This window comes from Cnephaeus nilssonii (genome assembly GCF_951640355.1).
Source record: "Cnephaeus nilssonii genome assembly, chromosome: 5".
Classification (NCBI taxonomy): Eukaryota; Metazoa; Chordata; class Mammalia; order Chiroptera; family Vespertilionidae; genus Cnephaeus; species Cnephaeus nilssonii.
Window position 1 is genome coordinate 86,054,047 of NC_137076.1, and position 10,772 is coordinate 86,064,818.

General features: G+C 40.8%; 1 pseudogene across 1 annotated transcript; it reads right to left on the minus strand.

The window, feature by feature from the left end:
* Positions 1–9,265: 9,265 nt before the first annotated feature.
* Positions 9,266–10,478, minus strand: LOC307099088 (ELAV-like protein 1; annotated as a pseudogene). The gene is made up of 2 exons: positions 10,205–10,478; positions 9,266–9,971 (listed from the first exon to the last, which is right to left on the minus strand). The product of its transcript is annotated as an ELAV-like protein 1 (transcript).
* Positions 10,479–10,772: the final 294 nt, after the last annotated feature.

The following is a 10,772-nucleotide window of genomic DNA, read 5'->3' on the forward strand; positions in this document are numbered from 1 at the left end:
ATAAAGAACCCCCAAATGTCTCAGAAAATACTCCAGCAGGAATTGGCTAGAATGGGATTATAAATTGATACCTTGAAAATGGGTGCCCTAAGGTAGAAATGACCCTGATAGCTGTGCCTTAGCCCCATTTTCTATTTTGAGTCAGAGGGGAGATTTGTAAGAAATCCTGGGAAAGTGGGCATGGGGGGTGGTGTCTAACAGTGACAGAGAAACAGGAAGGACCCCTTGTCTGCCAATTAGAGGCCTTGGTTTGAAAAATCCGAGGGCAAATGTTTAAATACTTTATTTGCAAAGTGGGACAAGACTGCAGAATAATACCTCAAGTGAACTTGGTTCTACCTCTTTCTATCATCTCCATTTGTCTTTCTATAAATGGGACTGTGGCTGTGAATACTTGAGACATGTGATGGGGAAAAGTTTGCTTTCTGTCTCCAACCTGCTAATATTTAAAGTGGGACACAGAATTTACTTACATATTTCCTTATTAATTAATAATAGTAAAAGCTGGCATTTATTGAGCACTTACCAGATGCCACACATTGTTTGATGAGCTCATGAAGTCCTTAGAACAACTCTATAAAATAAGTACTATTGTCTCCACTGAGGCACAGAGAGGATAAGTAGCATGCTCAAGGCCACAGATCTTAGGGAGGAAAAAAGTAGTAGATCTGGGTAGAACTTGAACTCACAGAGTCTACTGCAAATCCGATATTCTTTTTTTCCCCCCCCATCCCCCAAATCCGATATTCTTAACTATTACGCTCTATTTCCCCTGAAGCCATGCCTATCAAGAATTTCTTCAGTGCTCCTTGATGCTCTGAGTAATTTAATGTAATCCAACCTTGTTAAAATATAACTTTGAAAAATAAGTAAAATCATGACTTCATATAGGTATAAGTATGAACACGGGTCAAAGATTTTGTCAACTCCATGAGGAAATTAGAGATGTGTTAAACAACAGTAACAACAAAAGACATTTATGTACCAGGGATGTTGAAATGAATGTGAAGTGGAGGCAAACCTGGACTCTTCCACAGTGGAATCTCCAATGTATAGAATTTGCGCATCTATAGACAAAAATGATTTTACATTGCTATCAATTATTCACAGCCTACAGAATTGTAGCTCCCATAGAATCAGAGGAAGATAGCAATGGAAGGCTGTGTTCTGGACAATGTAGTTTTCCAATGAAGCACAGAATCTTCCCTATAATGCTTACACTTCACTCCTGCTCCTTAAATGCAGAAAAATTTACACATGATAGGTATAAAAGGCATTTGGGGAGATAGACAAATGAACAAAAAACGTCTTACAAACTACCAGAGCAGAAATTTATAAATAATTTCAATAAGGTAGATTGTTAAAGAATATAAATAAGGGAAGGAGAGATTCATTCATCTCTGGGAACCTGTTAGAACTTCTACAGGGATTTATAGGAGACAATCTAGCTGGCAGAGGGGACTGGGGACTGGAGGCTGTCCTGAAGCTGCTTAAAGATAACGCTTTACATAAAATTAAGAACAGTAGACCATCTCTATTTAAAAATGCCATGACTTTGGTAGAGACCACTAAAGCCTCCCACAGTTATCTCAGGTAACTTCATTTGAAATATAGAAAAATTCCTTGGAGGAAAAGGTATTTATATTGGCCTGGAGGTGGTAGGAAAATGTAGAAGTGTTATCCAGACAGAGGGGCATCTTGATCCAAGGCACAGAGACCAAGGAAAGGGAGGGGGCGTGCAATGGGAATGATGAGAAGAGGCAGTAAGAGGAAAAGTCTGCCTCAAAACCAAGTGCTCCCTCAGCCTATGCAGGTCACCTCCTAAGCTCTGTTTCCTTTCACAAGGACCCTTGACAGCAGGATCCTCTCTTAAACCCAGAGCCATGGTCCCAGCATAAAAATAGATACTCAATATATATTTCCTGAATGAGCAAAAGTGTGGAAAGAAGAAGGAAGGGAGAGAGGGAAGGAGGGAAACAGGGAGCGAAGGAAAAGGAAGGAGAAGGAAGGAAGGAAGGAAGGAAGGAAGGAAGGAAGGAAGGAAGGAAGGAAGGAAGGAAGGGAGGGAGGGAGGGAGGGAGGGAGGGAGGGAGGGAGGGAGGGAGGGAGGGAGGGAGGGAGGAAGGAAGGAAGGAAGGAAGGAAGGAAGGAAGGAAGGAAGGAAGGAAGGAAGGAAGGAAGGAAAGACTGAATTTTATGTAAGCATTTTGCTCCCAGAAATAAATTTCCCAAGCTTTACTGCTTCAGGAAAGAGCTAACCACAAAAACCACCCTTCCTGGATGACTCAGTTAAGCCCTGCCTCCACTTTGCCTCATGATTCCCGTCTACTTCCCTTTATAAAACGACAGGTCCCCATATTTTTATTTGAGATGTCCTTCATTAATGGACATTTTTCTTATTGCAACAGCCTGAATAAAATCATCTCTTTAATTGTCCTGTGTATTTTGTCTTTCACTGTTAGAAAGACGGTAGTTCAGGATCTGATTTCTGAGTTTGAGAACCCTTCTGTGGGTCTGTGGGTTAATACAGAATGAAGGCATGTAGGCCTTTAATTTGTTTTAACTACATCCTTTTTATATACATGAAAGAGCAGGGACCATGGTCTGTAAAAGCCTCAGATTATAACATAACCAAGAAAGAACTATTGCTGGCGGCTCTGGGTGTTTGCATCTTTGTCTTTGGGACACAGGGTGAATTCAGGGACTTGCTTGAATTCCTCATTTTTGAGATCAGAGCTTATAATGAAGGGTGTTTTTCCTTTTCCTCTTGGATAATGGACTGAGGATGGGGTAGGGGGAGAAGAAGATGTGAGTTGATTAAATTAGAGCATCAACAGAAAGACCAGTTTTGGGTAACAAAGAAGCATGCATTTTTATTTATTCAAAGAAGGTATTTAAAATGTGGCTAAAGGTGCATGCAAGCTACAAAGCTAACTTTGTTCTGCTTAAGGAAAAACAAAATCAGAGAATCTTTTGGAAGGATATGGTATAATTGAATATTTAAAGAAAAAGTTGAAGTATAAGTGTAACTCTGAGATGTACATGGTAGAAAATCAATGGGCAGTGATGAATGAGTTCCCACACCTTTCTGCCTCACTGTTTCTCAGCTAAAGAATCAAATTCCAGAGAGAGAGCATCTGATTGGTAGAACTTGGACCACGTGCTCAACTCCTTGGCCAGGGGAGATCTTAAAGAGGTGATTGACAGTTTCACCAAGACTGTAGCCAAAGTGGAAGGAATTATATAGCAAAATAGAAGGGAGAGAGGAAAGACTGTTACGGAGGAGTCAAAGATTTTAAGCAGACAAAACAGTAACTTTATGTGGAATTACCATATAACCCAGATATTTCACTCCTAGGTATTAAACCCAAGAGAAATGAAAACATACATTCGCATAAGAACTTGTAAGTGAATATTCATAGCGGCATTATTCATAATAACCATAAAGTAGTCCATTAACTAATGAATAACAATAGAATATTACTCAGCTACAAAAAACAATGAAGTACTGACACATCCTACAACATGATTAACCTTGAAAACCTTATGTGAAGTGCGAGAAGACAGCCACAGAGGACCATATATCGTATGGTTCCACTTTTATGAAATTGTCCATGATAGGCAAATCTATAGAGACAGAAAGTAGCTTAAGTAGATTAGTGATTACTTTGGGTGAGGAGACTAGGGAGTGGGAAGCAAGGGTGATGGGGATTGGTAATAGATACTAGTTTCTTTTAGAGGCAAAACAAAACCCCACTGTTTTAAATTATTTTGTGGTGATGGTTGCATGACCCTATAAGTACACTAAAAACATACTTTAATTGTATGAGAATTAATCTCAATAAGGCTGTTTTATAAAGGAGAAGCAGCGTTTCCATTACAATACAGCTTTTCCATTGCAATGATGAAATTTGTTCTCATTGACTTTACTGTTTTTGCTTGTAGAGTAGGTAGAAGCTATTAGAGTGGCTCTTAAGAGATAGTAAAGATGTCACTCATCTGACATGGTTTTGAAATGTAAATTATGCTTTTGGATTAGGGCATTATTTTCTGATACAGACAGCTATCACCAGTGTGATGCCTCAGTCAGTTTGATCAATTATCACAAATAAGCATGGATTATTCTGTTAGTTCCTTCCAAATGTCTCAACCCAACTAAAACTGCCTGGAATGAAACTCACATGAGGTGACATGAAATATGGCAAAGAATGCAGGCTAAGAATGCAGGTTATTGGTGGCCTTTGATGTATACAGTACTTAGAAAAGACTGTAGGAAATGTGCTTCCCTCCTCTAGGCCTCAGTTTCTGATACAGAAAAGGAGAGAGATGCAATAGATTAGTGGTTCCCAAGGACTGGTTTCTCCTTAAGGTTGCGATTTAATATTTCCTCAGAACAAATTAATCTAAGCACAAAAGTGAGCCATTATTAAAAAAAAATTCTGGGAAAATAGCATAAGTATTAGATATATATGGGAATTACTGAAATTTGGCAAATGATGCATGATGCCTTCTATTGTAATCTGGTTACTGACAACAAGAGGTGGGAGAATCCATTGGCTACAAACACCTTATTTTGTAAAGCTATCTTTCCCCCCATTTATTTGGCTGATGACACTAAGTTTCTAAATAAGAATGATGTCAGTAAACAAATATCATGTGTTAAGCGCTTATTATCTGCCAGTTCTGACAAATAAAGGGAATGTTCAGGAAGGTGTTGTGACCAGCCTGTGCTTTAGGCGGCTGGAAAAGGCCTACCTGAATAACTGAGGCTGGAAGAATTATACGATTTAGTAAGGTGAAAGTCAAGAGGAGCTTCCTGTAGGTGAAATGGCATCTGTGAAGGCCTATACTTGAAACTGAGCATGTAGCTCCTTTAAGGAACAAATATATCCCATGTGGTTGGAACATGAGAGAGAATTACACCACCTCACATCTCACATGTGCTAGATAGATGCTTTGTTTCTTTCATTCCAGCCACAGAAAAGCTCTATGGCAGTGGTTCTCAACCTTTCTAAGGCCGCAACCCTTTAATACAGTTCTTCATGTTGTGGTGACCCCCAACCGTAAAATTATTTTCGTTGCTACTTCATAACTGTAATTTTGCTACTGCTAATGAATCGTAATGTAAATATCTGTGTTTTCCGATGGTCTTAGGCGACCCTGCTAGCGGTTCTCAACCTGTGGGTTGTGTCCCACAGGTTGAGGCTCTATAGCAGCCAATGGTCTAAGGCTCTATAGCAGCAGTTCTCAACCTGTGGGACTCGACCCACAGGTTGAGAACCACTAGCAGGGTCACCTAAGACCATCGGAAAACACAGATATTTACATTACAATTCATTAACAGTAGCAAAATTACAGTTATGAAGTAGCAACGAAAATAATTTTATGGTTGGGGGTCACCACAACATGAGGAACTGTATTCAAGGGTCTCGGCATTAGAAAGGATGAGAACCACTGCTCTATGGGGTCAGTATTATTATTCCATTTTACGAATGAGGACTGTTATTACAGAGCTAGTCAGAGGGAAAGCCTGGTGAACACACCAGTTTGCTTCCAGAGCCAGTATGCTAAGCCACTACCCAATACTGCCTGCCGACTGCACACCAGTCACCTCAGCTTCTCCAAATCATCACCATCTCTTGATTTTTCTTGGCCTCAGCTAGGATGACAGGCTGGTTTAACAATAGATTACTTGCTCTGTGATCCTGGTTAGAAAGCCTATTGTTAAAGTAAATAAGATACTTGAAAGCATAGCCAAAGCTATTAAAACGTTACAAGCCAACTTTACCCAAGATTCTGCACCGAGGATGAATGTCAAAAGGACTTGTTATGAAATCATATATTTTAGAACGTCCATGTAATTTCTTTCCCCTTAACACAGAGTTGAGAAAGGTAAAAATAACAATGTTTTATTTTTACTGGGAAAACAACAGAGTTTTATTTGGAACAATGATTGAAAGATTACTATTTGGTCAGTTTTTGCCCCCACACTATGATTTGATGCAGAAAGGGCAAAAAGTCACTTTTCACTACATTTGTAAGAAGCGTGCTTTACGTTGTGTTGCCTCTCATGGTTCAATGTGTGCTACCCATAATAGAACAAATCTCTAATAATAAACAGCACTCCTCCCATCGTTAATGCTCAAGAGGTCTTATTCGATACCTTAGAAGGTAATACAATGCAAGAATTACACCCTACCCCATTCCAACGTCAACAGATGGACCAAATGACCCAAACACTTTAATTCCAGTCCAAACTTTGAAAGAAAGCCTTCTTGTTAATGTCTGAGTTGATTATCTTACCATTGGAAAGTTGAAAAAAGAAGAAACAAAAATAAAGACGATGTTTATCCATGATGTCTGAGGACTGGACCTACATGTTGGATGAAATCGTCATTCTTTTGGCCTGTTCCTAAGAGGCATTTTAGGTTGGAGTCCTAACAGCTAAGACTCCCTATCATATGATCTTAAATAAAATGCTCAATGGAAAAGAGAAACATTTGGGAAGTTAGAGGCTTAAAAATCAAAGTGGTTTCAACACTCCAGCAAAGATGTGACTTGTTCATTTCAAAGATTTCACTGCATTCTTTCTGGTTTTCATTTCTCTGTGTTAGCATCATGACTAAAAGAGATTCAAGTTGTTAAAAAACAAACAAAAATCAACCAACTAAATTTGAAGATCTAATTGGCTTTATTGAGCAATTCATGAATCTGGCAGCATCCCATCTGGCAAGGGCTCTAAATTAGTTGCACAAAATGGAAGGTTTTGCCTGAAATAATCCACTCTTTTAACTTCTTAGTCCCAACCTCTTAGGTTTGGTTAGGAGTCTGGAAAAATGATTTAGGATGACCAACTGTCCCTGTTTGCCCGGGACTGAAGAGTTTTCTGGGATATAGGAATTCTAGTGCTAAAATCAGAACAGCTTGTCACCCTAGGATGGTTTTTTTGTTGTTGTTGTTTGTGGCCTAGTTATAGATCTTCGCTTACACAAACCAGAGAGGACCCATCCCTTGTATACCGAGTCATAATCTCCTGCCAGCCCAAGCACCTATAATTTCCAAAAGCTTCCTAGTTTGTTCTGATAACCAGACAGGTTTAGGAAATTCTGAAAACCAGGTAGGCTCTAAGTAGAATTGTTTCCATTGGTTTCAAATGGAAAATGCAATCAATATAACATTTTCTTTTTCTAATTTTCACAATATCTTCAATGTTGAACTGTTTTTAATATATTTTATTGATTTTAGAGAGGAAGGGAGAGGGAGAGAGAGATAGAAACATCAATGATGAGAGAGAATCATTGATTGGCTGCCTCTTGCACACCCTCTACTGGGGATCCAGCCCACAACCCAGGCATGAGCCCTTGGCCGGAATCGAACCTGAGACCTTTCAGTCCACAGGCTGACGCTCTATCCATTGAGCCAAACCAGCTAGGGCAATGTTGAACTGTTTTTTAAAAGAAAAACAAATATCTTCTTTGAGAAGAGAACCTGTTATAAACTTTAAATTTCCAAAGTGCATCCTCTTTTGACCTTTGTCCAAGACCTCAGGACTGAAACATCAGTTACCCATGTGGCTCTGAGAAATCTGAGGGCTACATTTAGACTAGATGATCTTCCATTGAGGGAGAGATGGGAAACTGAACTCTGGAGAATTTCTGGTGTAGGGGTTCAGAACAAGTCATGCCAAGATGTGCCTCTGTGGTATGGGAATTGTCTTGAGGTAAAGACAACCAAGACCCTATTTAGGCTCCAGAGAAACTTCTGTACCTAGCTTAACAACCTAGAATTTAAATTAGGGGCCTGCCCATGATAAGACATTATCAGAGATAACTTTTTTAACTTATCTATATGGCAGGGCAAACTGTTAATTACTGAACAATTACTGAACATTTGCTCTTCTTATCATCCCACAGTGAACTTCCTTCCCTCTGCAGCCTCAGGGCACCTTACCTCATCCTTAGCTCAAAATGCCTTATATACACTTATAATTTTAACTTTCTGTCTCTGAACTTCTTTTGTATGTGGAATTCCCATATGTATGGATATAATTAAATTTGTGTGTTTTTTCTGTCAATAGATAATTGGCAAGAAGTAAGTACTTTTCTGCTTAGTGTTCATATGAAAGCAAAGTTTCAAAACAAAATCCAATTAAAATAGAAAAAAGTCTAGCACGCACGAGAAGGGATGCGAGAAATACAATGCTCAAATGTTTATGCATTATTAAAAATAGAACTACCTTATGCATTTGAGCTATGTTAAATGCTTTTGGAAACTGAAGAAATGACAGTGAATAATAATATCTGATGTGTGGGGCACTGCACATGCAATGTGTGGCTAGGAACTCATAATGTCAGAGTAGCAACCCATCTTCAGGCATGCCTGGGGCTTACATCTGACTCGGGAATATATGGAGTTCCCATGAAAGTCTTTGGTACGTTCCCATTGACATCTGGGATTGGGAAACATTGTGCCCTCCTCTGGAGGGCCTGGCCTGGCATGTGCCCTCCTCCCTCCCCGGAGGTGGCCCACGGCCTCTGCCAGGACCACTCGGCAGAACCCAGGACTGAGTGACCAGGGGGTGGGAATGGGACCTGCTTGGGAAACAATTTCATGTCAGCCAAAGCAGAAATCTCTTAAAATGTTGAAGCAGTTGCCCTACCAGTGTGGCTCAGTGGTTGAGCATTGACTATGAACCAGGAGATTCCCAGTCAGGGCACATGCCCAAGTTTCAGGCTCTAGCCCCAGTGTGGGGCATGCAGGAGGCAGCCCATCAATGATTCTCTCTCATCATTGATGTTTCTATATCTCTCTCCCTCTTCCTTCTTCTCTGAAATCAATTAAAAAAATATTTTTTAATGTTGAAGCAATTGAGATAATGCACACTCAGCACCTAACATCCTTAGTTTCAACATGAAAACTAAAAGGTCATTTCTTTTTTTCAAGTTTGTGGAGACACCAAATGAAATGGGTGTTAGACAGTCTTAGAAGTTAAACCATCCTGAGGGACTGGTTAGTCAACTCAGTCTACTTAGATTTCTGTTTAATGTATATTTTAAAGAAAATAACTAAGGAAACAAAGTTGGTCTAACATTGTGGGATTTCAAACATTTGAACATGTTAGTTGCGTCTCAGAGTATAGAAACCTTTTCACTTCGCCTTTAGACTAAGACAAACACTTGTGAACATTGGCGCAAAATGGGTTGTACACTAATAAAAGAGCTTCAACTTCTTCACTCTGAATTATCCATTCTGCACAAAAAGTGAGTTACCTGTGGGAACAGATGGTTTTGAAGGAAACCTGTAGGATTTTGTGCACCAGGCGGTAGCCTTTCAGACTTGCTATGGCTATCGCGACTTCTTCATAGGTTGTCGTGGTCACAAAACCTTTGCACTTGTTGGTGTCCAAGTTGAGTATCACTTTCACGTTGGTGATTGTACCAGAGGGGCCAACATAGGCCAGAGGATTCCCTCAGAGGCATCTTGCCCAAGGTTGATGCACCAGCCAGAAGACCCATTGCCAGGAACACTGACACCACGGCCCACTCAGGTGATCTACGCCCATGGGGAGATCCTGAATCTCTGTGCCTGTGATGCACAGGGTCTCCGAACCATCTAGGTGGCGGGCGGTATAGCTGGGAGAGCAGTGCCACGTGTTTGTCCTGGTTGGGATTGGCTGCGGACTTCACTGCAATGGGCTTAGAGGAGCCTGGGGGTTTATGACCATTGAAACTGGCCACTGCCTCTTCTGCTTCAGACTGTTTGTCAAACCGGATAAACGCCCCGCCTCTAGACAAACTTTCATCTCGTCCACCAGGACCCAGGAGTTGATGATTCGCCTGAATCGAGAGAACATGTCCTTCATGTCCTTCTGGATCATGGTCCTGGGGAGCCTGCTGATGTATCTTGGTTGATCTAAGTTGGTGTCTTTGTTGACCTCTGTTGACCTTTTATATAGAATAGATACTAGAGGCCTGATGCACGAAATTCATGCAAGAGTAGGCCTTCCTTCCCCTGGCTGCCGGCACCGGCTTCCCTCTGGCACCTTGGACCCAGGCTTCTCTCGCAGCCCAGCTTCATTGGGAAGGTCATCCAGAGGGACGTCCGGTCTAATTAGCATATTACACTTTTATTATTATAGGTAATCATACAATGAACTGTAATCTCCTGGTTCATAGTTGATGCTCAATCACTGAGCATATGACACCTAATGGTTTTGGACTGGAGCCACAGGCGGTTCAGTGTGTTTATTGCTTTCTCTGCTTCCTTTGTAGTCACGTAGTTCACAAAGCCATAGCCCAAGCTGTGTCCTGCAACTTTGTCCCGAAGAAGTTTTACAGATTCGACTTCACCAATACTGATAATGAGACTGCACAACTTATCCAGGGTCACGTTTGGAGGAAGGTAGATGACGATTAAATTTTTTCTCCCAATGTCATCCCTACAGATTTGGCCATGTGGTCTTCATAACCATTAGACATTGTATTTTCTAAAAATCTGGACGTGGGTGGGTGGGCCCAGGGCTGCTCCAAGGAGGGCGAGTGGGAGCGGGGGGGGGGGGGGGGCGGGGGGCACCAGCTCCAGCCCATGGCCTGACACTGTCAGGGTGTTTTTCTTTAGATGCTAAATAGCTTCAGATGAAATTTGAAAAAGAAAAAAAATCACCCATGATTCTACTGCTGTTACTCAGGCATTCAAAGAATATAGGCATATAGACTTTTATATAGCTATAATCATACAATGCATGCAAAATTGTTCATTTTTTCCAACATTAT